General features: G+C 42.1%; 21 non-coding genes and 1 pseudogene across 21 annotated transcripts; 21 read left to right on the top strand and 1 right to left on the bottom strand.

Annotated features, from left to right (window-relative positions):
- Positions 1 to 1,225: 1,225 nt before the first annotated feature.
- TRNAN-AUU (transfer RNA asparagine (anticodon AUU)) lies at positions 1,226 to 1,299 on the bottom strand. The gene has a single exon. It is a non-coding gene; the product is annotated as a tRNA-Asn (tRNA).
- Positions 1,300 to 6,452: 5,153 nt separating this feature from the next.
- LOC135015522 (U1 spliceosomal RNA) lies at positions 6,453 to 6,615 on the top strand. Its single transcript, XR_010213753.1, has one exon. It is a non-coding gene; the product is annotated as a U1 spliceosomal RNA (small nuclear RNA).
- A 671-nt stretch (positions 6,616 to 7,286) lies between these two features.
- LOC135015526 (U1 spliceosomal RNA) lies at positions 7,287 to 7,450 on the top strand. Its single transcript, XR_010213756.1, has one exon. It is a non-coding gene; the product is annotated as a U1 spliceosomal RNA (small nuclear RNA).
- Positions 7,451 to 7,602: 152 nt separating this feature from the next.
- On the top strand, positions 7,603 to 7,765 carry LOC135015531 (U1 spliceosomal RNA). The gene has a single exon (XR_010213761.1). It is a non-coding gene; the product is annotated as a U1 spliceosomal RNA (small nuclear RNA).
- Positions 7,766 to 8,411: 646 nt separating this feature from the next.
- Positions 8,412 to 8,575, top strand: LOC135015517 (U1 spliceosomal RNA). The gene has a single exon (XR_010213748.1). It is a non-coding gene; the product is annotated as a U1 spliceosomal RNA (small nuclear RNA).
- Positions 8,576 to 8,727: 152 nt separating this feature from the next.
- On the top strand, positions 8,728 to 8,890 carry LOC135015530 (U1 spliceosomal RNA). Its single transcript, XR_010213760.1, has one exon. It is a non-coding gene; the product is annotated as a U1 spliceosomal RNA (small nuclear RNA).
- A 671-nt stretch (positions 8,891 to 9,561) lies between these two features.
- On the top strand, positions 9,562 to 9,725 carry LOC135015535 (U1 spliceosomal RNA). The gene has a single exon (XR_010213764.1). It is a non-coding gene; the product is annotated as a U1 spliceosomal RNA (small nuclear RNA).
- A 152-nt stretch (positions 9,726 to 9,877) lies between these two features.
- LOC135015525 (U1 spliceosomal RNA) lies at positions 9,878 to 10,040 on the top strand. The gene has a single exon (XR_010213755.1). It is a non-coding gene; the product is annotated as a U1 spliceosomal RNA (small nuclear RNA).
- A 671-nt stretch (positions 10,041 to 10,711) lies between these two features.
- Positions 10,712 to 10,875, top strand: LOC135015519 (U1 spliceosomal RNA). Its single transcript, XR_010213750.1, has one exon. It is a non-coding gene; the product is annotated as a U1 spliceosomal RNA (small nuclear RNA).
- Positions 10,876 to 11,027: 152 nt separating this feature from the next.
- On the top strand, positions 11,028 to 11,190 carry LOC135015523 (U1 spliceosomal RNA). The gene has a single exon (XR_010213754.1). It is a non-coding gene; the product is annotated as a U1 spliceosomal RNA (small nuclear RNA).
- A 671-nt stretch (positions 11,191 to 11,861) lies between these two features.
- On the top strand, positions 11,862 to 12,025 carry LOC135015518 (U1 spliceosomal RNA). The gene has a single exon (XR_010213749.1). It is a non-coding gene; the product is annotated as a U1 spliceosomal RNA (small nuclear RNA).
- A 152-nt stretch (positions 12,026 to 12,177) lies between these two features.
- Positions 12,178 to 12,313, top strand: LOC135015532 (U1 spliceosomal RNA; annotated as a pseudogene).
- A 698-nt stretch (positions 12,314 to 13,011) lies between these two features.
- On the top strand, positions 13,012 to 13,175 carry LOC135015515 (U1 spliceosomal RNA). The gene has a single exon (XR_010213746.1). It is a non-coding gene; the product is annotated as a U1 spliceosomal RNA (small nuclear RNA).
- A 152-nt stretch (positions 13,176 to 13,327) lies between these two features.
- On the top strand, positions 13,328 to 13,490 carry LOC135015527 (U1 spliceosomal RNA). The gene has a single exon (XR_010213757.1). It is a non-coding gene; the product is annotated as a U1 spliceosomal RNA (small nuclear RNA).
- A 673-nt stretch (positions 13,491 to 14,163) lies between these two features.
- Positions 14,164 to 14,327, top strand: LOC135015514 (U1 spliceosomal RNA). Its single transcript, XR_010213745.1, has one exon. It is a non-coding gene; the product is annotated as a U1 spliceosomal RNA (small nuclear RNA).
- A 152-nt stretch (positions 14,328 to 14,479) lies between these two features.
- LOC135015529 (U1 spliceosomal RNA) lies at positions 14,480 to 14,642 on the top strand. Its single transcript, XR_010213759.1, has one exon. It is a non-coding gene; the product is annotated as a U1 spliceosomal RNA (small nuclear RNA).
- Positions 14,643 to 15,313: 671 nt separating this feature from the next.
- LOC135015516 (U1 spliceosomal RNA) lies at positions 15,314 to 15,477 on the top strand. Its single transcript, XR_010213747.1, has one exon. It is a non-coding gene; the product is annotated as a U1 spliceosomal RNA (small nuclear RNA).
- Positions 15,478 to 15,629: 152 nt separating this feature from the next.
- On the top strand, positions 15,630 to 15,792 carry LOC135015521 (U1 spliceosomal RNA). The gene has a single exon (XR_010213752.1). It is a non-coding gene; the product is annotated as a U1 spliceosomal RNA (small nuclear RNA).
- A 671-nt stretch (positions 15,793 to 16,463) lies between these two features.
- Positions 16,464 to 16,627, top strand: LOC135015534 (U1 spliceosomal RNA). The gene has a single exon (XR_010213763.1). It is a non-coding gene; the product is annotated as a U1 spliceosomal RNA (small nuclear RNA).
- A 152-nt stretch (positions 16,628 to 16,779) lies between these two features.
- On the top strand, positions 16,780 to 16,942 carry LOC135015520 (U1 spliceosomal RNA). Its single transcript, XR_010213751.1, has one exon. It is a non-coding gene; the product is annotated as a U1 spliceosomal RNA (small nuclear RNA).
- Positions 16,943 to 17,613: 671 nt separating this feature from the next.
- On the top strand, positions 17,614 to 17,777 carry LOC135015533 (U1 spliceosomal RNA). The gene has a single exon (XR_010213762.1). It is a non-coding gene; the product is annotated as a U1 spliceosomal RNA (small nuclear RNA).
- Positions 17,778 to 17,929: 152 nt separating this feature from the next.
- Positions 17,930 to 18,092, top strand: LOC135015528 (U1 spliceosomal RNA). The gene has a single exon (XR_010213758.1). It is a non-coding gene; the product is annotated as a U1 spliceosomal RNA (small nuclear RNA).
- Positions 18,093 to 26,279: the final 8,187 nt, after the last annotated feature.

Below are 26,279 nucleotides of genomic sequence, written 5' to 3'. Positions count from 1 at the left end.
GAAATTTTGACTTGTCTACTTAAAGATCACCAAAATCTGATAACAAGGTCAATTAGGTCCCTGGGTGGGATTGAACCACCAACCTTTTGGTTAATAGTCATACATACTAACTGATTGCGCCACAGAGACACTTTGCAAAAGTCCATACTGACAAAGGCTAATAAGCATTCATCTAAAACGTTTCCTAGAAAAACTTTAAAAAGTCAATAATCTGGAGAGTTTTTGTAAGATGTTTCTTCCATCAACCAACGAAGAAACACATTGGTACTTTCCCATGATGAGTGAGTGCTTCAGGATCTCTTGAACTTACATGTGCAGCAGAGTACTGCAATGGAAGCATGCTGGGCCCATAACCCAGAGGTAGGCAGATTGAAACTATCCTCTGCTATATGCATTTTTTTTTTGTTAATTAAAGTAATCCAAAACTGGGATTGATATTTTGTCTCTTTTATTTTTACTTAAAGTACAATAACTGTTACCATTTTAATTTGTTTTAATAGTATATTGACAGTATTGTTTTCTTTCAAAAATCCACTTCATTTTCTTTACCCTATTATTAAAATGGTAATTGACAAAAACAAACTACATTGTCACCAGAAGAGCAATACAAAATGTACAAGTGATATATTAAAATCATCTTTCCAGCTTGAATTTCAATGATGCATTGGGTCAACAATTTTGTGAGAAACATCTTCACCCTTAAATAAAGATTTTCTTAATTCCTTACCTGTGTGCTAATTAGATATCACCTTGTTTTCACATTAAACAGACTTCCACATGAGAAAGCAGCAAGGATGCAGTGGCGTTTATGTTTCCTGGTGTCAACTTGTATTATTTCAGTAGACATTGAAATGAGGATGCATCTTGCTGCCTTTCCAATGAAGCAAGTTTAATTTAGTAATAGGTGAAAAACCATCCTTACAAAGGTGTTAATCAGAGACTTGGCTTTGTGGACACTTTTCAGAGAACAAATTTGTTAGCATAAAAATAAAGCCAGAAAATGAAGAGCTGTTTAATCACTCGATTGGATTTTTCTGCCAGCATATTTTTTTTCTCTGCAACCCACTGCTAAATTGTGCTTCCTAGCTGTTTTTTATAAAATCACTGAATCAAATCTAACTCTGATTACATCAGAGACGGCCATGTACCCTACACCATAAGAGGAGGTTTGAAATTTTGACTTGTCTACTTAAATATCACCAAAATCTGATCACAAGGTTAATTACGTCCCTGGGTGGGATTGAACCACCAACCTTTTGGTTAATAGCCAAACACACTAACCGATTGCGCCACAGAGACACTTTGCGAAAAAGTACATACTGACAAAGGCTAATAAGCATACATCTAGAACGTTTCCTAGAAAAACATTAAAAAATCAATAATCTGGAGAGTTTTTGTAAGATGTTTCTTCCATCAACCAACGAATAAACACATTGGTACTTTCCCATGATGAGTGAGTGCTTCAGGATCTCTTGCACTTACATGTGCAGCAGAGTACTGCAATGGAAGCATGCTGGACCCATAACCCAGAGGTAGGCAGATTGAAACTATCCTTTGCTATATGCATTTTTTTTGTTAATTTAAGTAATCAAAACTGGGATTGATATTTTTGCTCTTTTATTTTTACTTAAAGTACAATAACTTTTACCATTTTAATTTGTTTTAATAGTATATTGACAGTATAGTTTTCTTTCAAAAATCCACTTAATTTTCTTTACCCTATTATTAAAATGGTAATTGACAAAAAAAACTACATTGTCACCAGAAGAGCAATACAAAATGTACAAGTGATATATTAAAATCATCTTTCCAGCTTGAATTTCAATGATGCATTGGGGCAACAATTTTGTGAGAAACATCTTCACCCTTAAATAAAGATTTTCGTAATTTCTTACCTGTGTGCTAATTAGATATCACCTTGTTTTCACATTAAACAGACTTCCACATGAGAAAGCAGCAAGGATGCAGTGGCGTTAATGTTTCCTGGTGTCAACCTGTATTATTTCAGTAGACATTGAAATGAGGATGCATCTTGCTGCCTTTCCAATGAAGCAAGTTTAATTTAGTAATAGGTGAAAAACCATCCCTACAAAGGTGTTAATCAGAGACTTGGCTTTGTGGACACTTTTCAGAGAACAAATTTGTTAGCATAAAAATAAAGCCAGAAAATTAAGAGCTGTTTAATCACGCAATTTGATTTTTTTGCCAGCATATTTCTTTTTCTCTGCAAGCCACTGCTAAATTGTGCTTCCTATATGTTTTTATAAAATCACTGAATCAAATCTAACTCTGATTACATCAGAGAAGGCCAGGTACCCTACACCATAACAGGGGGTATGAAATTTGACTTGTCTACTTAAAGATCACCAAAATCTGATAACAAGGTCAATTAGGTCCCTGGGTGGGATTGAACCACCAACCTTTTGGTTAATAGCCGTACACGCTAACTGATTGCGCCACAGAGACACTTTGCAAAAGTACATACTGACAAATGCTAATAAGCATTCATCTAAAACGTTTCCTAGAAAAACTTTAAAAAGTCAATAATCTGGAGAGTTTTTGTAAGATGTTTCTTCCATCAACCAACGAAGAAACACATTGGTACTTTCCCATGATGAGTGAGTGCTTCAGGATCTCTTGCACTTACATGTGCAGCAGAGTACTGCAATGGAAGCATGCTGGGCCCATAACCCAGAGGTAGGCAGATTGAAACTATCCTCTGCTATATGCATTTTTTTTTGTTAATTAAAGTAATCCAAAACTGGGATTGATATTTTGGCTCTTTTATTTTTTCTTAAAGTACAATAACTTTTACCATTTTAATTTGTTTTAATAGTATATTGACAGTATTGTTTTCTTTCAAAAATCCACTTCATTTTCTTTACCCTATTATTAAAATGGTAATTGACAAAAACAAACTACATTGTCACCAGAAGAGCAATACAAAATGTACAAGTGATATATTAAAATCATCTTTCCAGCTTGAATTTCAATGATGCATTGGGGCAACGATTTTGTGAGAAACATCTTCACCCTTAAATAAAGATTTTCTTAATTCCTTACCTGTGTGCTAATTAGATATCACCTTGTTTTCATATTAAACAGACTTCCACATGAGAAAGCAGCAAGGATGCAGTGGCGTTAATGTTTCCTGGTGTCAACCTGTATTATTTCAGTACACATTGAAATGAGGATGCATCTTGCTGCCTTTCCAATGAAGCAAGTTTAATTTAGTAATAGGTGAAAAACCATCCTTACAAAGGTGTTAATCAGAGACTTGGCTTTGTGGACACTTTTCAGAGAACAATTTTGTTAGCATAAAAATAAAGCCAGAAAATAAAGAGCTGTTTAATCACTCAATTGGATTTTTCTGCCAGCATATTTTTTTTCTCTGCAACCCACTGCTAAATTGTGCTTCCTAGCTGTTTTTATAAAATCACTGAATCAAATCTAACTCTAATTACATCAGAGAAGGCCAAGTACCCTACACCATAACAGGGGGTTTGAAATTTTGACTTGTCTACTTAAAGATCACCAAAATCTGATAACAAGGTCAATTAGGTCCCTGGGTGGGATTGAACCACCAACCTTTTGGTTAATAGCCGTACATACTAACTGATTGCGCCACAGAGACACTTTGCAAAAGTCCATACTGACAAAGGCTAATAAGCATTCATCTAAAACGTTTCCTAGCAAAACTTTAAAAAGTCAATAAACGGGAGAGTTTTTGTAAGATGTTTCTTCCATCAACCAACGAAGAAACACATTGGTACTTTCCCATGATGAGTGAGTGCTTCAGGATCTCTTGCACTTACATGTGCAGCAGAGTACTGCAATGGAAGCATGCTGGGCCCATAAACCAGAGGTAGGCAGATTGAAACTATCCTCTGCTATATGCATTTTTTTTTGTTAATTAAAGTAATCCAAAACTGGGATTGATATTTTGTCTCTTTTATTTTTACTTAAAGTACAATAACGTTTACCATTTTAATTTGTTTTAATAGTATATTGACAGTATTGTTTTCTTTCAAAAATCCACTTCATTTTCTTTACCCTATTATTAAAATGGTAATTGACAAAAACAAACTACATTGTCACCAGAAGAGCAATACAAAATGTACAAGTGATATATTAAATTCATCTTTCCAGCTTGAATTTCAATGATGCATTGGGTCAACAATTTTGTGAGAAACATCTTCACCCTTAAATAAAGATTTTCTTAATTCCTTACCTGTGTGCTAATTAGATATCACCTTGTTTTCACATTAAACAGACTTCCACATGAGAAAGCAGCAAGGATGCAGTGGCGTTAATGTTTCCTGGTGTCAACTTGTATTATTTCAGTACACATTGAAATGAGGATGCATCTTGCTGCCTTTCCAATGAAGCAAGTTTAATTTAGTAATAGGTGAAAAACCATCCTTACAAAGGTGTTAATCAGAGACTTGGCTTTGTGGACACTTTTCAGAGAACAAATTTGTTAGCATAAAAATAAAGCCAGAAAATGAAGAGCTGTTTAATCACTCAATTGGATTTTTCTGCCAGCATATTTTTTTTCTCTGCAACCCACTGCTAAATTGTGCTTCCTAGCTGTTTTTTATAAAATCACTGAATCAAATCTAACTCTGATTACATCAGAGAAGGCCAGGTACCCTACACAATAAGAGGGGGTTTGAAATTTTGACTTGTCTACTTAAATATCACCAAAATCTGATCACAAGGTCAATTACGTCCCTGGGTGGGATTGAACCACCAACCTTTTGGTTAATAGCCGAACACACTAACCGATTGCGCCACAGAGACACTTTGCAAACAGTACATACTGACAAAGGCTAATAAGCATACATCTAGAACGTTTCCTAGAAAAACATTAAAAAATCAATAATCTGGAGAGTTTTTGTAAGATGTTTCTTCCATCAACCAATGAATAAACACATTGGTACTTTCCTATGATGAGTGAGTGCTTCAGGATCTCTTGCACTTACATGTGCAGCAGAGTACTGCAATGGAAGCATGCTGGACCCATAACCCAGAGGTAGGCAGATTGAAACTATCCTTTGCTATATGCATTTTTTTTTGTTAATTTAAGTAATCAAAACTGGGATTGATATTTTTGCTCTTTTATTTTTACTTAAAGTACAACAACTTTTACCATTTTAATTTGTTTTAATAGTATATTGACAGTATACTTTTCTTTCAAAAATCCACTTAATTTTCTTTACCCTATTATTAAAATGGTAATTGACAAAAAAAACTACATTGTCACCAGAAGAGCAATACAAAATGTACAAGTGATATATTAAAATCATCTTTCCAGCTTGAATTTCAATGATGCATTGGGGCAACAATTTTGTGAGAAACCTCTTCACCCTTAAATAAAGATTTTCGTAATTTCTTACCTGTGTGCTAATTAGATATCACCTTGTTTTCACATTAAACAGACTTCCACATGAGAAAGCAGCAAGGATGCAGTGGCGTTAATGTTTCCTGGTGTCAACCTGTATTATTTCAGTAGACATTGAAATGAGGATGCATCTTGCTGCCTTTCCAATGAAGCAAGTTTAATTTAGTAATAGGTGAAAAACCATCCCTACAAAGGTGTTAATCAGAGACTTGGCTTTGTGGACACTTTTCAGAGAACAAATTTGTTAGCATAAAAATAAAGCCAGAAAATGAAGAGCTGTTTAATCACGCAATTTGATTTTTTTGCCAGCATATTTCTTTTTCTCTGCAACCCACTGCTAAATAGTGCTTCCTACTTGTTTTTATAAAATCACTGAATCAAATCTAACTCTGATTACATCAGAGAAGGCCAGGTACCCTACACCATAACAGGGGGTATGAAATTTGACTTGTCTACTTAAAGATCACCAAAATCTGATAACAAGGTCAATTAGGTCCCTGGGTGGGATTGAACCACCAACCTTTTGGTTAATAGCCGTACATACTAACTGATTGCGCCACATAGACCCTTTTACTTGCCTTATAGAGCAGCTCTGGAGCTGTTACAGTGCCCGGCTGCTGCAAGAAATCAGCTTGAATGCTTAAGCGGCTGGGGCATAGCCAACATGAGCCCCACACCGAAGGAGGGTGGAGGTGTTTAATGCGAACTAGGGGTCATCCAAGCGCCGCAAAAGGCCGCCATGCCCTGCACGCCCCTTTTCTCTTTTCATATGCAGACGAGGGTTGATGTGATGACATCACCATATGCAAATCCATCTGCTGCAGGCCTTCCCCCAGGAATGCTTGCACTAGTTGTTGCATTTGGTTTGTTGTTTGGGGGTGCTTCAGTATTAGGCAGCCTTCTGCCCTCCCATGTTCATCTGAAAATATGTGTTCTCCCTGCAGTTGTTGTCCCCAGATGAGAGTTCCCTTGTGCTGCCTCAGTTGGATCTCCTTCACTTGACAGGGGGGTACCCGAGCAGCAACCCTCCCCAGCTCTAGCCCAACTCCTACTTACCTGCCAGGTGAGATACTATGATCATGAAGGTGCTTCTCCCAGGGCAAGGCTCACCCATTGCACTCTGGGTGTGCTGCTCCTGCGATTTCCCCAAATGTGGGAAACTTGACTGCATAATTTGTGTTTCCCCTGGTCGGCTCTCGTATAATTCAGATCTCTTTGTCTCAGGTCTCTCTCCAGCCTAGTTTGCTGTCTGTTTCCACTTCTCTTTTCTTGAGCCGCTCCCTTCTATGCCCTTGCGCACTATCCTGACTTCTCCCGTCTGCTTACTTTGTGCTTTCCAATGCACAATGCAAACTACAGGTAGTACTGCAGGGCCCACACCCTTTTACTTGCCTTACAGAGCAGCTCTGGGGCTGTTACAGTGCCCAGCTGCTGCAAGAAATCAGCTTGAATGCTTCAGGGGCTGGGGCATAGCCAACATGAGCCCCACACCGAAGGAGGGTGGAGGTGTTTAATGCGAACTAGGGGTCATCCAAGCGCCGCAAAAGGCCGCCATGCCCTGCACGCCCCTTTTCTCTTTTCATATGCAGACGAGGGTTGAAGCCAACTTTGACCCACTGCTTGGATGGCATTACCATATGCAAATCAATCTGCTGCAGGCCTTCCCCCAGGAATGCTTGTACTAGTTGTTGCATTTGGTTTGTTGTTTGGGGGTGCTTCAGTATTAGGCAGCCTTCTGCCCTCCCATGTTCATCTGAAAATATGTGTTCTCCCTGCAGTTGTTGTCCCCAGATGAGAGTTCCCTTGTGCTGCCTCAGTTGAATCTCCTTTACTTGACAGAGATGTGCCTGAGCAGCGGCCCTCCCCAGCCCTATCTCAAATCATACTTATTTTGCATAGGAGATACTATGGTCATGAAGATTGTTCTCCCAGGGTGAGGTTCATTCATTGCATTCTGGGTATGCTGACCCCTGTGATTTCCCCAAATGTGGGAAACTCGACTGCATTATTTGTGGTAGTGGGGGACTGTGTTTGTGCTTTCCTCTGGTCAGCTCTGGTAAAAGTCAGATTTCTTTGTCTCAGATCTTCCTCTAACCTTGTTCTTCTTTCGAGAGTTCCCTTGTGCTGCCTCAGTTGGATCTCCTTCACTTGACAGGGGGGTGCACGAGCAGCGACCCTCCCCAGCTCTAGCCCAACTCCTATTTACCTGCCAGGTGAGATACTATGATCAGGAAGGTGCTTCTCCCAGGGCAAGGTTCACCCATTGCACTCTGGGTGTGCTGCTCCTGCGATTTCCCCAAATGTGGGACACTTGACTGCATAATTTGTGTTTCCTCTGGTCGTCTCTCATATAATTCAGATCTCTTTGTCTCAGGTCTTTCTCCAGCCTAGTTTGCTGTCTGTTTCCACTTCTCTTTTCTTGAGCCGCTCCCTTCTATGCAGTTGCGCACTATCCTGACCTCTCCCGTCTGCTTACTTTGTGCCTTCCAACGCACAATGCATACTACAGGTAGTGCTGCAGGGCCCACACCCTTTTACATGCTTTACAGAGCAACTCTGGAGCTGTTACAGTTCCCAGCTGCTGCAAGAAATCATCTTGAATGCTTCAGGGGCTGGGGCATAGCCAACATGAGCCCCACACCGAAGGAGGGGTCATCCAAGCGCCACAAAAGGACACCATGCCCTGCACATCCCTTTTTTCTTTTCATATGCAGACGAGGGTTGAAGCCAACTTTGACCCACTGCTTGGATGACATCACCATATACAAATCCATCTGCTGCAGGCCTTCCCCCAGGAATACTTGCACTAGTTGTTGCATTTGGTTTGTTGTTTGGGGGTGCTTCAGTATTAGGCAGCCTTCTGCCCTCCCATGTTCATCTGAAAATATGTGTTCTCCCTGCAGTTGTTGTCCCCAGATGAGAGTTCCCTTGTGCTGCCTCAGTTGACTCTCCTTTACTTGACAGAGATGTGCCTGAGCAGCGGCCCTCCCCAGCCCTATCCCAAATCATACTTATTTTGCATAGGAGATACCATGGTCATGAAGATTGTTCTCCCAGGGTGAGGTTCATTCATTGCATTCTGGGTATGCTGACCCCTGTGATTTCCCCAAATGTGGGAAACTCGACTGCATTATTTGTGGTAGTGGGGGACTGTGTTTGTGCTTTCTTCTGGTCAACTCTGGTAAAAATCAGATTTCTTTGTCTCAGATCTTCCTCTAGCCTTGTTCCTCTTTCGAGAGTTCCCTTGTGCTGCCTCAGTTGGATCTCCTTCACTTGACAGGGGGGTACCCGAGCAGCGACCCTCCCCAGCTCTAGCCCAACTCCTACTTACCTGCCAGGTGAGATACTATGATCATGTAGGTGCTTCTCCCAGGGCAAGGCTCACCCATTGCACTCTGGGTGTGCTGCCCCTGTGATTTCCCCAAATGTGGGAAACTTGACTGCATAATTTGTGTTTCCCCTGGTCGTCTCTCGTATAATTCAGATCTCTTTGTCTCAGGTCTCTCTCCAGCCTAGTTTGCTGTCTGTTTCCACTTCTCTTTTCTTGAGCCGCTCCCTTCTATGCCCTTGCGCACTATCCTGACTTCTCCCGTCTGCTTACTTTGTGCCTTCCAACACACAATGCAAACTACAGGTAGTGCTGCAGGGCCCACACCCTTTTACTTGCCTTACAGAGCAGCTCTGGAGCTGTTACAGTACCCAGCTGCTGCAAGAAATCAGCTTGAATGCTTCAGGGGCTGGGGCATTGCCAACATGAGCCCCACACCGAAGGAGGGTGGGGGTGTTTAATGCGAACTAAGGGTCACCCAAGCGCCGCAAAAGGCCGCCATGCCCTGCACGCCCCTTTTCTCTTTTCATATGCAGACGAGGGTTGAAGCCAACTTTGACCCACTGCTTGGATGGCATTACCATATGCAAATCAATCTGCTGCAGGCCTTCCCCCAGGAATGCTTGCACTAGTTGTTGCATTTGGTTTGTTGTTTGGGGGTGCTTCAGTATTAGGCAGCCTTCTGCCCTCCCATGTTCATCTGAAAATATGTGTTCTCCCTGCAGTTGTTGTCCCCAGATGAGAGTTCCCTTGTGCTGCCTGAGTTGAATCTCCTTTACTTGACAGAGATGTGCCTGAGCAGCGGCCCTCCCCAGCCCTATCCCAAATCATACTTATTTTGCATAGGAGATACCATGGTCATGAAGATTGTTCTCCCAGGGTGAGGTTCATTCATTGCATTCTGGGTATGCTGACCCCTGTGATTTCCCCAAATGTGGGAAACTCGACTGCATTATTTGTGGTAGTGGGGGACTGTGTTTGTGCTTTCCTCTGCTCAGCTCTGGTAAAAGTCAGATTTCTTTGTCTCAGATCTTCCTCTAGCCTTGTTCTTCTTTCGAGAGTTCCCTTGTGCTGCCTCAGTTGGATCTCCTTCACTTGACAGGGGGGTGCCCGAGCAGCGACCCTCCCCAGCTCTAGCCCAACTCCTACTTACCTGCCAGGTGAGATACTATGATCATGTAGGTGCTTCTCCCAGGGCAAGGCTCACCCATTGCACTCTGGGTGTGCTGCTCCTGCGATTTCCCCAAATGTGGGAAACTTGACTGCATAATTTGTGTTTCCTCTGGTCGGCTCTCGTATAATTCAGATCTCTTTGTCTCAGGTCTTTCTCCAGCCTAGTTTGCTGTCTGTTTCCACTTCTCTTTTCTTGAGCCGCTCCCTTCTATGCCCTTGCGCACTATCCTGACCTCTCCCGTCTGCTTACTTTGTGCCTTCCAACGCACAATGCATACTACAGGTAGTGCTGCAGGGCCTACACCCTTTTACATGCTTTACAGAACAGCTCTGGAGCTGTTACAGTGCCCAGCTGCTGCAAGAAATCATCTTGAATGCTTCAGAGGCTGGGGCATAGCCAACATGAGCCCCACACCGATGGAGGGTGGAGATGTTTAATGCGAATTAAGGGTCATCCAAGCGCCACAAAAGGACGCCATGCCCTGCACATCCCTTTTTTCTTTTCATATGCAGACGAGGGTTGAAGCCAACTTTGACCCACTGCTTGGATGACATCACCATATGCAAATCCATCTGCTGCAGGCCTTCCCCCAGGAATGCTTGTACTAGTTGTTGCATTTGGTTTGTTGTTTGGGGGTGCTTCAGTATTAGGCAGCCTTCTGCCCTCCCATGTTCATCTGAAAATATGTGTTCTCCCTGCAGTTGTTGTCCCCAGATGAGAGTTCCCTTGTGCTGCCTCAGTTGAATCGCCTTTACTTGACAGAGATGTGCCTGAGCAGCGGCCCTCCCCAGCCCTATCCCAAATCATACTTATTTTGCATAGGAGATATCATGGTCATGAAGATTGTTCTCCCAGGGTGAGGTTCATTCATTGCATTCTGGGTATGATGACCCCTGTGATTTCCCCAAATGTGGGAAACTCGACTGCATTATTTGTGGTAGAGGGGGACTGTGTTTGTGCTTTCCTCTGGTCAGCTCTGGTAAAAGTCAGATTTCTTTGTCTCAGATCTTCCTCTAGCCTTGTTCTTCTTTCGAGAGTTCCCTTGTGCTGCCTCAGTTGGATCTCCTTCACTTGACAGGGGGGTGCCCGAGCAGCGACCCTCCCCAGCTCTAGCTCAACTCCTACTTACCTGCCAGGTGAGATACTATGATCAGGAAGGTGCTTCTCCCAGGGCAAGGCTCACCCATTGCACTCTGGGTGTGCTGCTCCTGCGATTTCCCCAAATGTGGGACACTTGACTGCATAATTTGTGTTTCCTCTGGTCGGCTCTCGTATAATTCAGATCTCTTTGTCTCAGGTCTCTCTCCAGCCTAGTTTGCTGTCTGTTTCCACTTCTCTTTTCTTGAACCGCTCCCTTCTATGCCCTTGCGCACTATCCTGACTTCTCCCGTCTGCTTACTTTGTGCCTTCCAACGCACAATGCGAACTACAGGTAGTGCTGCAGGGCCCACACCCTTTTAGATGCCTTACAGAGCAGCTCTGGAGCTGTTACAGTGCCCAGCTGCTGCAAGAAATCAGCTTGAATGCTTCAGGTACTGGGGCATAGCCAACATGAGCCCCACACCGAAGGAGGGTGGAGGTGTTTAATGCGAATTAGGGGTCATGCAAGCGCCGCAAAAGGCCGCCATGCCCTGCACATCCCTTTTTTCTTTTCATATGCAGACGAGGGTTGAAGCCAACTTTGACCCACTGCTTGGATGACATCACCATATGCAAATCCATCTGCTGCAGGCCTTCCCCCAGGAATGCTTGTACTAGTTGTTGCATTTGGTTTGTTGTTTGGGGGTGCTTCAGTATTAGGCAGCCTTCTGCCCTCCCATGTTCATCTGAAAATATGTGTTCTCCCTGCAGTTGTTGTCCCCAGATGAGAGTTCCCTTGTGCTGCCTCAGTTGAATCGCCTTTACTTGACAGAGATGTGCCTGAGCAGCGGCCCTCCCCAGCCCTATCCCAAATCATACTTATTTTGCATAGGAGATATCATGGTCATGAAGATTGTTCTCCCAGGGTGAGGTTCATTCATTGCATTCTGGGTATGATGACCCCTGTGATTTCCCCAAATGTGGGAAACTCGACTGCATTATTTGTGGTAGAGGGGGACTGTGTTTGTGCTTTCCTCTGGTCAGCTCTGGCAAAAGTCAGATTTCTTTGTCTCAGATCTTCCTCTAGCCTTGTTCTTCTTTCGAGAGTTCCCTTGTGCTGCCTCAGTTGGATCTCCTTCACTTGACAGGGGGGTGCCCGAGCAGCGACCCTCCCCAGCTCTAGCTCAACTCCTACTTACCTGCCAGGTGAGATACTATGATCATGTAGGTGCTTCTCCCAGGGCAAGGCTCACCTATTGCACTCTGGGTGTGCTGCCCCTTTGATTTCCCCAAATGTGGGAAACTTGACTGCATAATTTGTGTTTCCCTTGGTCGGCTCTCATATAATTCAGATCTCTTTGTCTCAGGTCTCTCTCCAGCCTAGTTTGCTGTCTGTTTCCACTTCTCTTTTCTTGAGCCGCTCCCTTCTATGCCCTTGCGCACTATCCTGACTTCTCCCGTCTGCTTACTTTGTGCCTTCCAACGCACAATGCGAACTACAGGTAGTGCTGCAGGGCCCACACCCTTTTACTTGCCTTACAGAGCAGCTCTGGAGCTGTTACAGTGCCCAGCTGCTGCAAGAAATCAGCTTGAATGCTTCAGGGGCTGGGGCATAGCCAACATGAGCCCCACACCGAATGAGGGTGGAGGTGTTTAATGCGAACTAGGGGTCATCCAAGCGCCGCAAAAGGCCGCCATGCCCTGCACGCCCCTTTTCTCTTTTCATATGCAGATGAGGGTTGAAGCCAACTTTGACCCACTGCTTGGATGACATCACCCTATACAAATCCATCTGCTGCAGGCCTTCCCCCAGGAATGCTTGTACTAGTTGTTGCATTTGGTTTGTTGTTTGGGGGTGCTTCAGTATTAGGCAGCCTTCTGCCCTCCCATGTTCATCTGAAAATATGTGTTCTCCCTGCAGTTGTTGTCCCCAGATGAGAGTTCCCTTGTGCTGCCTCAGTTGAATCTCCTTTACTTGACAGAGATGTGCCTGAGCAGCGGCCCTCCCCAGCCCTATCCCAAATCATACTTATTTTGCATAGGAGATACCATGGTCATGAAGATTGTTCTCCCAGGGTGAGGTTCATTCATTGCATTCTGGGTATGCTGACCCCTGTGATTTCCCCAAATGTGGGAAACTCGACTGCATTATTTGTGGTAGAGGGGGACTGTGTTTGTGCTTTCCTCTGGTCAGCTCTGATAAAAGTCAGATTTCTTTGTCTCAGATCTTCCTCTAGCCTTGTTCCTCTTTCAAGAGTTCCCTTGTGCTGCCTCAGTTGGATCTCCTTCACTTGACAGGGGGGTGCCCGAGCAGCGACCCTCCCCAGCTCTAGCCCAACTCCTACTTACCTGCCAGGTGAGATACTATGATCATGAAGGTGCTACTCCCAGGGCAAGGCTCACCCATTGCACTCTGGGTGTGCTGCTCCTGCAATTTCCCCAAATGTGGGACACTTGACTGCATAATTTGTGTTTCCCCTGGTCGGCTCTCGTATAATTCAGATCTCTTTGTCTCAGGTCTCTCTCCAGCCTAGTTTGCTGTCTGTTTCCACTTCTCTTTTCTTGAGCCGCTCCCTTCTATGCCCTTGCGCACTATCCTGACTTCTCCCGTCTGCTTACTTTGTGCCTTCCAATGCACAATGCAAACTACAGGTAGTGCTGCAGGGCCCACACCCTTTTACTTGCCTTACAGAGCAGCTCTTGAGCTGTTACAGTGCCCAGCTGCTGCAAGAAATCAGCTTGAATGCTTCAGGGGCTGGGGCATAGCCAACATGAGCCCCACACCGAAGGAGGGTGGAGGTGTTTAATGCAAACTAGGGGTCATCCAAGCGCCGCAAAAGGCCGCCATGCCCTGCACGCCCCTTTTCTCTTTTTTGATATGCAGACGAGGGTTGAAGCCAACTTTGACCCACTGCTTGGATGGCATTACCATATGCAAATCAATCTGCTGCAGGCCTTCCCCCAGGATTGCTTGCACTAGTTGTTGCATTTGGTTTGTTGTTTGGGGGTGCTTCAGTATTAGGCAGCCTTCTGCCCTCCCATGTTCATCTGAAAATATGTGTTCTCCCTGCAGTTGTTGTCCCCAGATGAGAGTTCCCTTGTGCTGCCTCAGTTGAATCTCCTTTACTTGACAGAGATGTGCCTGAGCAGCGGCCCTCCCCAGCCCTATCCCACATCATACTTATTTTGCATAGGAGATACCATGGTCATGAAGATTGTTCTCCCAGGGTGAGGTTCATTCATTGCATTCTGGGTATGCTGACCCCTGTGATTTCCCCAAATGTGGGAAACTCAACTGCATTATTTGTGGTAGTGGGGGACTGTGTTTGTGCTTTCCTCTGGTCAGCTCTGGTAAAAGTCAGATTTCTTTGTCTCAGATCTTCCTCTAGCCTTGTTCTTCTTTCGAGAGTTCCCTTGTGCTGCCTCAGTTGGATCTCCTTCACTTGACAGTGGGGTGCACGAGCAGCGACCCTCCCCAGCTCTAGCCCAACTCCTATTTACCTGCCAGGTGAGATACTATGATCAGGAAGGTGCTTCTCCCAGGGCAAGGCTCACCCATTGCACTCTGGGTGTGCTGCTCCTGCGATTTCCCCAAATGTGGGACACTTGACTGCATAATTTGTGTTTCCTCTGGTCGGCTCTCATATAATTCAGATCTCTTTGTCTCAGGTCTTTCTCCAGCCTAGTTTGCTGTCTGTTTCCACTTCTCTTTTCTTGAGCCGCTCCCTTCTATGCCCTTGCGCACTATCCTGACCTCTCCCGTCTGCTTACTTTGTGCCTTCCAACGCACAATGCATACTACAGGTAGTGCTGCAGGGCCCACACCCTTTTACATGCTTTACAGAGAAGCTCTGGAGCTGCTACAGTGCCCAGCTGCTGCAAGAAATCATCTTGAATGCTTCAGGGGCTGGGGCATAGCCAACATGAGCCCCACACCGAAGGAGGGTGGAGATGTTTAATGCGAATTAGGGGTCATCCAAGCGCCACAAAAGGACGCCATGCCCTGCACATCCCTTTTTTCTTTTCATATGCAGACGAGGGTTGAAGCCAACTTTGACCCACTGCTTGGATGACATCACCATATGCAAATCCATCTGCTGCAGGCCTTCCCCCAGGAATGCTTGCACTAGTTGTTGCATTTGGTTTGTTGTTTGGGGGTGCTTCAGTATTAGGCAGCCTTCTGCCCTCCCATGTTCATCTGAAAATATGTGTTCTCCCTGCAGTTGTTGTCCCCAGATGAGAGTTCCCTTGTGCTGCCTCAGTTGAATCTCCTTTACTTGACAGAGATGTGCCTGAGCAGCGGCCCTCCCCAGCCCTATCCCAAATCATACTTATTTTGCATAGGAGATACCATGGTCATGAAGATTGTTCTCCCAGGGTGAGGTTCATTCATTGCATTCTGGGTATGCTGACCCCTGTGATTTCCCCAAATGTGGGAAACTCAACTGCATTATTTGTGGTAGTGGGGGACTGTGTTTGTGCTTTCTTCTGGTCAACTCTGGTAAAAATCAGATTTCTTTGTCTCAGATCTTCCTCTAGCCTTGTTCCTCTTTCGAGAGTTCCCTTGTGCTGCCTCAGTTGGATCTCCTTCACTTGACAGGGGGGTACCCGAGCAGCGACCCTTCGCAGCTCTAGCCCAACTCCTACTTACCTGCCAGGTGAGATACTATGATCATGAAGGTGCTTCTCCCAGGGCAAGGCTCACCCATTGCACTCTGGGTGTGCTGCCCCTGTGATTTCCCCAAATGTGGGAAACTTGACTGCATAATTTGTGTTTCCTCTGGTCGGCTCTCGTATAATTCAGATCTCTTTGTCTCAGGTCTCTCTCCAGCCTAGTTTGCTGTCTGTTTCCACTTCTCTTTTCTTGAGCCGCTCCCTTCTATGCCCTTGCGCACTATCCTGACTTCTCCCGTCTGCTTACTTTGTGCCTTCCAACACACAATGCAAACTACAGGTAGTGCTGCAGGGCCCACACCCTTTTACTTGCCTCACAGAGCAGCTCTGGAGCTGTTACAGTGCCCAGCTGCTGCAAGAAATCAGCTTGAATGCTTCAGGGGCTGGGGCATTGCCAACATGAGCCCCACACCGAAGGAGGGTGGGGGTGTTTAATGCGAACTAAGGGTCACCCAAGCGCCGCAAAAGGCCGCCATGCCCTGCACGCCCCTTTTCTCTTTTCATATGCAGACGAGGGTTGAAGCCAACTTTGACCCACTGCTTGGATGGCATTACCATATGCAAATCAATCTGCTGCAGGCCTTCCCCCAGGAATGCTTGCACTAGTTGTTGCATTTGGTTTGTTGTTTGGGGGTGCTTCAGTATTAGGCAGCCTTCTGCCCTCCCATGTTCATCTGAAAATATGTGTTCTCCCTGCAGTTGTTGTCCCCAGATGAGAGTTCCCTTGTGCTGCCTCAGTTGAATCTCCTTTACTTGACAGAGATGTGCCTGAGCAGCGGCCCTCCCCAGCCCTATCCCAAATCATACTTATTTTGCATAGGAGATACCATGGTCATGAAGATTGTTCTCCCAGGGTGAGGTTCATTCATTGCATTCTGGGTATGCTGACCCCTGTGATTTCCCCAAATGTGGGAAACTCGACTGCATTATTTGTGGTAGTGGGGGACTGTGTTTGTGCTTTCCTCTGCTCAGCTCTGGTAAAAGTCAGATTTCTTTGTCTCAGATCTTCCTCTAGCCTTGTTCTTCTTTCGAGAGTTCCCTTGAGCTGCCTCAGTTGGATCTCCTTCACTTGACAGGGGGGTGCCCGAGCAGCGACCCTCCCTAGCTCTAGCCCAACTCCTACTTACCTGCCAGGTGAGATACTATGATCAGGAAGGTGCTTCTCCCAGGGAAAGGCTCACCCATTGCACTCTGGGTGTGCTGCTCCTGCGATTTCCCCAAATGTGGGAAACTTGACTGCATAATTTGTGTTTCCTCTGGTCGGCTCTCGTATAATTCAGATCTCTTTGTCTCAGGTCTTTCTCCAGCCTAGTTTGCTGTCTGTTTCCACTTCTCTTTTCTTGAGCCGCTCCCTTCTATGCCCTTGCGCACTATCCTGACCTCTCCCGTCTGCTTACTTTGTGCCTTCCAACGCACAATGCATACTACAGGTAGTGCTGCAGGGCCCACACCCTTTTACATGCTTTACAGAACAGCTCTGGAGCTGTTACAGTGCCCAGCTGCTGCAAGAAATCATCTTGAATGCTTCAGGGGCTGGGGCATAGCCAACATGAGCCCCACACCGAAGGAGGGTGGAGATGTTTAATGCGAATTAAGGGTCATCCAAGCGCCACAAAAGGATGCCATGCCCTGCACATCCCTTTTTTCTTTTCATATGCAGATGAGGGTTGAAGCCAACTTTGACCCACTGCTTGGATGACATCACCATATGCAAATCCATCTGCTGCAGGCCTTCCCCCAGGAATGCTTGTACTAGTTGTTGCATTTGGTTTGTTGTTTGGGGGTGCTTCAGTATTAGGCAGCCTTCTGCCCTCCCATGTTCATCTGAAAATATGTGTTCTACCTGCAGTTGTTGTCCCCAGATGAGAGTTCCCTTGTGCTGCCTCAGTTGAATCTCCTTTACTTGACAGAGATGTGCCTGAGCAGCGGCCCTCCCCAGCCCTATCCCAAATCATACTTATTTTGCATAGGAGATACCATGGTCATGAAGATTGTTCTCCCAGGGTGAGGTTCATTCATTGCATTCTGGGTATGCTGACCCCTGTGATTTCCCCAAATGTGGGAAACTCGACTGCATTATTTGTGGTAGTGGGGGACTGTGTTTGTGCTTTCCTCTGGTCAGCTCTGGCAAAAGCCAGATTTCTGTGTCTCAGATCTTCCTCTAGCCTTGTTCTTCTTTCGAGAGTTCTCTTGTGCTGCCTCAGTTGGATCTCCTTCACTTGACAGGGGTTTGCCCGAGCAGCGACCCTCCTCAGCTCTTGCCCAACTCCTACTTACCTGCCAGGTGAGATACTATGATCATGAAGGTGCTTCTCCCAGGGCAAGGCTCACCCATTGCACTCTGTGTGTGCTGCTCCAGCGATTTCCCCAAATGTGGGAAACTCGACTGCATAATTTGTGTTTCCCCTGGTCGGCTCTCGTATAATTCAGATCTCTTTGTCTCAGGTCTTTCTCCAGCCTAGTTTGCTGTCTGTTTCCACTTCTCTTTTCTTGAGCCGCTCCCTTCTATGCCCTTGCGCACTATCCTGACTTCTCCCGTCTGCTTACTTTGTGCCTTCCAACGCACAATGCGAACTACAGGTAGTGCTGCAGGGCCCACACCCTTTTAGTTGCCTTACAGAGCAGCTCTGGAGCTGTTACAGTGCCCAGCTGCTGCAAGAAATCAGCTTGAATGTTCTTCGTTGATTGATGGAAGAAACATCTTACAAAAACTCTCCAGATTATTGACTTTTTAAAGTTTTTCTAGGAAACGTTCTAGATGAATGCTTATTAGCGTTTGTCAGAATGTACGTTTGCAAAGTGTCACTGTGGCGCAATCAGTTAGTGTGTTCGGTTATTATCCAAAAGATTGGTGGTTCAATCCCACCCAGGGACGTAATTTACCTTGTTATCAGATTTTGGTGATCTTTAAGTAGACAAGTCAAAATTTCAAACCCCCTCTTGTGGTGTAGGGTACCTGGCCTTCTCTGATGTAATCAGAGTTAGATTTGATTAAGTGATTTTATAAAAAAAACAGCTAGGAAGCACAATTTAGCAGTGGGTTGCAGAGAAAAAGAAATATGCTGGCAAAAAAATCCAATTGAGTGATTAAACAGCTCTTCATTTTCTGGCTTTATTTTTATGCTAACAAATTTGTTCTCTGAAAAGTGTCCACAAAGCCAAGTATCTGATTAACACCTTTGTAGGGATGGTTTTTCACCTATTACTAAATTAAACTTGCTTCATTGGAAAGGCAGCAAGATGCATCGTCATTTCAATATCTACTGAAATAATACAGGTTGACACCAGGAAACATTAACGCCACTGCATCCTTGCTGCTTTCTCATGTGGAAGTCTGTTTAATGTGAAAACAAGGTGATATCTAATTAGCACACAGGTAAGGAATTAAGAAAATCATTATTTAAGGGTGAAGATGTTTCTCACAAAATCGTTGCCCCAATGCATCATTGAAATTCAAGCTGGAAAGATGATTTTAATATATCACTTGTACATTTTGTATTGCTCTTCTGGTGACAATGTAGTTTGTTTTTGTCAATTACCATTTTAATAATAGGGTAAAGAAAATTAAGTGGATTTTTGAAAGAAAACAATACTGTCAATATACTATTAAACAAATTAAAATGGTAAAAGTTATTGTACTTTAAGTAAAAATAAAAGAGCTAAAATATCAATCCCAATTTTGGATTACTTTAATTAAAAAAAAATGCATATAGCAGAGGATAGTTTCAATCTGCCTACCTCTGGGTTATCGGCCCAGCATGCTTCCATTGCAGTACTCTGCTGCACATGTAAGTGCAAGAGATCCTGAAGCACTCACTCATCATGGGAAAGTACCAATGTGTTTCTTCGTTGGTTGATGGAAGAAACATCTTACAAAAACTCTCCAGATTATTGACTTTTTAAAGTTTTTCTAGGAAACGTTCTAGATGAATGCTTATTAGCCTTTGTCAGTATGAACTTTTTGCAAAGTGTCTCTGTGGCGCAATCGGTTAGTGTGTTCGGCTATTAACCAAAAGGTAGGTGGTTCAATCCCACCCAGGGATGTAATTGACCTTGTGATCAGATTTTGGTGATATTTAAGTAGACAAGTCAAAATTTCAAACCCCCTGTTATGGTGTGGGTACCTGGCCTTCTCTGATGTAATCAGAGTTAGATTTGATTCAGTGATTTTATAAAAATAGATAGGAAGCACAATTTAGCAGTGGGTTGCAGAGAAAAAGAAATATGCTGGCAAAAAAATCCAATTGAGTGATTAAACAGCTCTTCATTTTCTGGCTTTATTTTTATGCTAACAAATTTGTTCTCTGAAAAGTGTCCACAAAGCCAAGTCTCTGTTTAACACCTTTGTAGGGATGGTTTTTCACCTATTACTAAATTAAACTTGCTTCATTGGAAAGGCAGCAAGATGCATCGTCATTTCAATATCTACTGAAATAATACAGGTTGACACCAGGAAACATTAACGCCACTGCATCCTTGCTGCTTTCTCATGTGGAAGTCTGTTTAATGTGAAAACAAGGTGATATCTAATTAGCACACAGGTAAGGAATTAAGAAAATCATTATTTAAGGGTGAAGATGTTTCTCACAAAATCGTTGCCCCAATGCATCATTGAAATTCAAGCTGGAAAGATGATTTTAATATATCACTTGTACATTTTGTATTGCTCTTCTGGTGACAATGTAGTTTGTTTTTGTCAATTACCATTTTAATAATAGGGTAAAGAAAATTAAGTGGATTTTTGAAAGAAAACAATACTGTCAATATACTATTAAACAAATTAAAATGGTAAAAGTTATTGTACTTTAAGTAAAAATAAAAGAGCTAAAATATCAATCCCAATTTTGGATTACTTTAATTAAAAAAAAATGCATATAGCAGAGGATAGTTTCAATCTGCCTACCTCTGGGTTATCGGCCCAGCATGCTTCCATTGCAGTACTCTGCTGCACATGTAAGTGCAAGAGATCCTGAAGCACTCACTCATCATGGGAAAGTACCAATGTGTTTCTTCGTTGGTTGATGGAAGAAACATCTTACAAAAACTCTCCAGATTATTGACTTTTTAAAGTTTTTCTAGGAAACGTTCTAGATGAATGCTTATTAGCCTTTGTCAGTATGAACTTTTTGCAAAGTGTCTCTGTGGCGCAATCGGTTAGTGTGTTCGGCTATTAACCAAAAGGTAGGTGGTTCAATCCCACCCAGGGATGTAATTGACCTTGTGATCAGATTTTGGTGATATTTAAGTAGACAAGTCAAAATTTCAAACCCCCTGTTATGGTGTGGGTACCTGGCCTTCTCTGATGTAATCAGAGTTAGATTTGATTCAGTGATTTTATAAAAACAGATAGGAAGCACAATTTAGCAGTGGGTTGCAGAGAAAAAGAAATATGCTGGCAAAAAAATCCAATTGAGTGATTAAACAGCTCTTCATTTCTGGCTTTATTTTTATGCTAACAAATTTGTTCTCTGAAAAGTGTCCACAAAGCCAAGTCTCTGTTTAACACCTTTGTAGGGATGGTTTTTCACATATTACTAAATTAAACTTGCTTCATTGGAAAGGCAGCAAGATGCATCCTCATTTCAATGTCTACTGAAATAATACAAGTTGACACCAGGAAACATTAACGCCACTGCATCCTTGCTGCTTTCTCATGTGGAAGTCTGTTTAATGTGAAAACAAGGTGATATCTAATTAGCACACAAGCAAGGAATTAAGAAAATCTTTATTTAAGGGTGAAGATGTTTCTCACAAAATCGTTGCCCCAATGCATCATTGAAATTCAAGCTGGAAAGATGATTTTAATGTATCACTTGTACATTTTGTATTGCTCTTCTGGTGACAATGTAGTTTGTTTTTGTCAATTACCATTTTAATAATAGGGTAAAGAAAATTAAGTGGATTTTTGAAAGAAAACAATACTGTCAATATACTATTAAAACAAATTAATTGGTAAAAGTTATTGTACTTTAAGTAAAAATAAAAGAGGCAAAATATCAATCCCAGTTTTGGATTACTTTAATTAACAAAAAAAAATGCATATAGCAGAGGATAGTTTCAATCTGCCTACCTCTGGGTTATGGGCCCAGCATGCTTCCATTGCTGTACTCTGCTGCACATGTAAGTGCAAGAGATCCTGAAGCACTCACTCATCATGGGAAAGTACCAATGTGTTTCTTCGTTGGTTGATGGAAGAAACATCTTACAAAAACTCTCCAGATTATTGACTTTTTAAAGTTTTTCTAGGAAACGTTTTAGATGAATGCTTATTAGCCTTTGTCAGTATTTACTTCTGCAAAGTGTCTCTGTGGCGCAATCAGTTAGTGTGTACGGCTACTAACCAAAAGGTTGGTAATTCAATCACACCCAGGGACGTAATTGACCTTGTGATCAGATTTTGGTGATCTTTAAGGAGACAAGTCAAAATTTCAAACCCCCTGTTATGGTGTAGGGTACCTGGCCTTCTCTGATGTAATCAGAGTTAGATTTGATTCAGTGATTTTATAAAAACAGCTAGGAAGCACAATTTAGCAGTGGGTTGCAGAGAAAAAGAAATATGCTGGCAAAAAAATCCAATTGAGTGATTAAACAGCTCTTCATTTTCTGGCTTTATTTTTATGCTAACAAATTTGTTCTCTGAAAAGTGTCCACAAAGCCAAGTCTCTGATTAACACCTTTGTAGGGATGGTTTTTCACCTATTACTAAATTAAACTTGCTTCATTGGAAAGGCAGCAAGATGCATCCTCATTTCAATGTCTACTGAAATAATACAGGTTGACACCAGGAAACATTAACGCCACTGCATCCTTGCTGCTTTCTCATGTGGAAGTCTGTTTAATGTGAAAACAAGGTGATATCTAATTAGCACACAGGTAAGGAATTAAGAAAATCTTTATTTAAGGGTGAAGATGTTTCTCACAAAATCGTTGCCCCAATGCATCATTGAAATTCAAGCTGGAAAGATGATTTTAATATATCACTTGTACATTTTGTATTGCTCTTCTGGTGACAATGTAGTTTGTTTTTGTCAATTACCATTTTAATAATAGGGTAAAGAAAATTAAGTGGATTTTTGAAAGAAAACAATACTGTCAATATACTATCAAAACAAATTAAAATGGTAAAAGTTATTGTACTTTAAGTAAAAATAAAAGAGCAAAAATATCAATCCCAGTTTTGGATTACTTTAATTAACAAAAAAAATGCATATAGCAAAGGATAGTTTCAATCTGCCTACCTCAGGGTTATGGGCCCAGCATGCTTCCATTGCAGTACTCTGCTGCACATGTAAGTGCAAGAGATCCTGAAGCACTCACTCATCATGGGAAAGTACCAATGTGTTTCTTCATTGGTTGATGGAAGAAACATCTTACAAAAACTCTCCAGATTATTGACTTTTTAAAGTTTTTCTAGGAAACGTTCTAGATGAATGCTTATTAGCCTTTGTCAGTATGTACTTTTGCAAAGTGTCTCTGTGGTGCAATTGGTTAGTGTGTAAGGCTATTAACCAAAAGGTTGGTGGTTCAATCCCACCCAGGGACGTAATTGACCTTGTGATCAGATTTTGGTGATATTTAAGTAGACAAGTCAAAATTTCAAACCCCCTCTTATTGTGTAGGGTACCTGGCCTTCTCTGATGTTATCAGAGTTAGATTTGATTCAGTGATTTTATAAAAAAACAGCTAGGAAGCACAATTTAGCAGTGGGTTGCAGAGAAAAAAAATATGCTGGCAAAAAAATCCAATTGAGTGATTAAACAGCTCTTCATTTTCTGGTTTATTTTTATGCTAACAAATTTGTTCTCTGAAAAGTGTCCACAAAGCCAAGTCTCTGATTAACACCTTTGTAGGGATGGTTTTTCACCTATTACTAAATTAAACTTGCTTCATTGGAAAGGCAGCAAGATGCATCCTCATTTCAATGTCTACTGAAATAATACAGGTTGACACCAGGAAACATTAACGCCACTGCATCCTTGCTGCTTTCTCATGTGGAAGTCTGTTTAATGTGAAAACAAGGTGATATCTAATTAGCACACAGGTAAGGAATTACGAAAATCTTTATTTAAGGGTGAAGATGTTTCTCACAAAATCGTTGCCCCAATGCATCATTGAAATTCAAGCTGGAAAGATGATTTTAATATATCACTTGTACATTTTGTATTGCTCTTCTGGTGACAATGTAGTTTGTATTTGTCAATTACCATTTTAATAATAGGGTAAAGAAAATTAAGTGGATTTTTGAAAGAAAACAATACTGTCAATATACTATTAAAACAAATTAAAATGGTAAAAGTTATTGTACTTTAAGTAAAAATAAAAGAGCAAAAATATCAATCCCAGTTTTGGATTACTTTAATTAACAAAAAAAATGCATATAGCAAAGGATAGTTTCAATCTGCCTATCTCTGGGTTATGGGCCCAGCATGCTTCCATTGCAGTACTCTGCTGCACATGTAAGTGCAAGAGATCCTGAAGCACTCACTCATCATGGGAAAGTACCAATGTGTTTCTTCATTGGTTGATGGAAGAAACATCTTACAAAAACTCTCCAGATTATTGACTTTTTAAAGTTTTTCTAGGAAACGTTCTTGATGAATGCTTATTAGCCTTTGTCAGTATGTACTTTTTGCAAAGTGTCTCTGTGGTGCAATTGGTTAGTGTGTAAGGCTATTAACCAAAAGGTTGGTGGTTTAATCCCACCCAGGAACGTAATTGACCTTGTGATCAGATTTTGGTGATATTTAAGTAGACAAGTCAAAATTTCAAACCCCCTCTTATTGTGTAGGGTACCTGGCCTTCTCTGATGTAATCAGAGTTAGATTTGATTCAGTGATTTTATAAAAAAACAGCTAGGAAGCACAATTTAGCAGTGGGTTGCAGAGAAAAAAAATATGCTGGCAAAAAAAATCCAATTGAGTGATTAAACAGCTCTTCATTTTCTGGCTTTATTTTTATGCTAACAAATTTGTTCTCTGAAAAGTGTCCACAAAGCCAAGTCTCTGATTAACACCTTTGTAGGGATGGTTTTTCACCTATTACTAAATTAAACTTGCTTCATTGGAAAGGCAGCAAGATGCATCCTCATTTCAATGTCTACTGAAATAATACAAGTTGACACCAGGAAACATTAACGCCACTGCATCCTTGCTGCTTTCTCATGTGGAAGTCTGTTTAATGCGAAAACAAGGTGATATCTAATTAGCACACAGGTAAGGAATTAAGAAAATCTTTATATTAGGGTGAAGATGTTTCTCACAAAATCGTTGCCCCAATGCATCATTGAAATTCAAGCTGGAAAGATGATTTTAATATATCACTTGTACATTTTGTATTGCTCTTCTGGTGACAATGTAGTTTGTTTTTGTCAATTACCATTTTAATAATAGGGTAAAGAAAATGAAGTGGATTTTTGAAAGAAAACAATACTGTCAATATACTATTAAAACAAATTAAAATGGTAAAAGTTATTGTACTTTAAGTAAAAATAAAAGAGCCAAAATATCAATCCCAGTTTTGGATTACTTTAATTAACAAAAAAAAAATGCATATAGCAGAGGATAGTTTCAATCTGCCTACCTCTGGGTTATGGGCCCAGCATGCTTCCATTGCAGTACTCTGCTGCACATGTAAGTGCAAGAGATCCTGAAGCACTCACTCATCATGGGAAAGTACCAATGTGTTTCTTCGTTGGTTGATGGAAGAAACATCTTACAAAAACTCTCCAGATTATTGACTTTTTAAAGTTTTTCTAGGAAACGTTTTAGATGAATGCTTATTAGCCCTTGTCGGTATATACTTTTGCAATGTGTCTCTGTGGCGCAATTAGTTAGTGTGTACGGCTATTAACCAAAAGGTTGGTGGTTCAATCCCACCCAGGTACGTAATTGACCTTGTTATCAGATTTTGGTGATCTTTAAGTAGACAAGTCAAAATTTCAAACCCCCTGTTATGGTGTAGGGTACCTGGCCTTCTCTGATGTAATCAGAGTTAGATTTGATTCAGTGATTTTATAAAAACAGCTAGGAAGCACAATTTAGCAGTGGGTTGCAGAGAAAAAGAAATATGCTGGCAGAAAAATCCAATTGAGTGATTAAACAGCTCTTCATTTTCTGGCTTTATTTTTATGCTAACAAATTTGTTCTCTGAAAAGTGTCCACAAAGCAAAGTCTCTGATTAACACCTTTGTAGGGATGGTTTTTCACCTATTACTAAATTAAACTTGCTTCATTGGAAAGGCAGCAAGATGCATCCTCATTTCAATGTCTACTGAAATAATACAGGTTGACACCAGGAAACATTAACGCCACTGCATCCTTGCTGCTTTCTCATGTGGAAGTCTGTTTAATGTGAAAACAAGGTGATATCTAATTAGCACACAGGTAAGGAATTAAGAAAATCTTTATTTAAGGGTGAAGATGTTTCTCACAAAATCGTTGCCCCAATGCATCATTGAAATTCAAGCTGGAAAGATGATTTTAATATATCACTTGTACATTTTGTATTGCTCTTCTGGTGACAATGTAGTTTGTTTTTGTCAATTACCATTTTAATAATAGGGTAAAGAAAATGAAGTGGATTTTTGAAAGAAAACAATACTGTCAATATACTATTAAAAC

Source organism: Pseudophryne corroboree, unplaced genomic scaffold (assembly GCF_028390025.1).
Source record: "Pseudophryne corroboree isolate aPseCor3 unplaced genomic scaffold, aPseCor3.hap2 scaffold_2953, whole genome shotgun sequence".
In the NCBI taxonomy this organism is placed as follows: domain Eukaryota; kingdom Metazoa; phylum Chordata; class Amphibia; order Anura; family Myobatrachidae; genus Pseudophryne; species Pseudophryne corroboree.
Note: the sequence above shows the minus strand (reverse complement) of the source record. Positions and strands in the feature narration are given on the sequence as shown.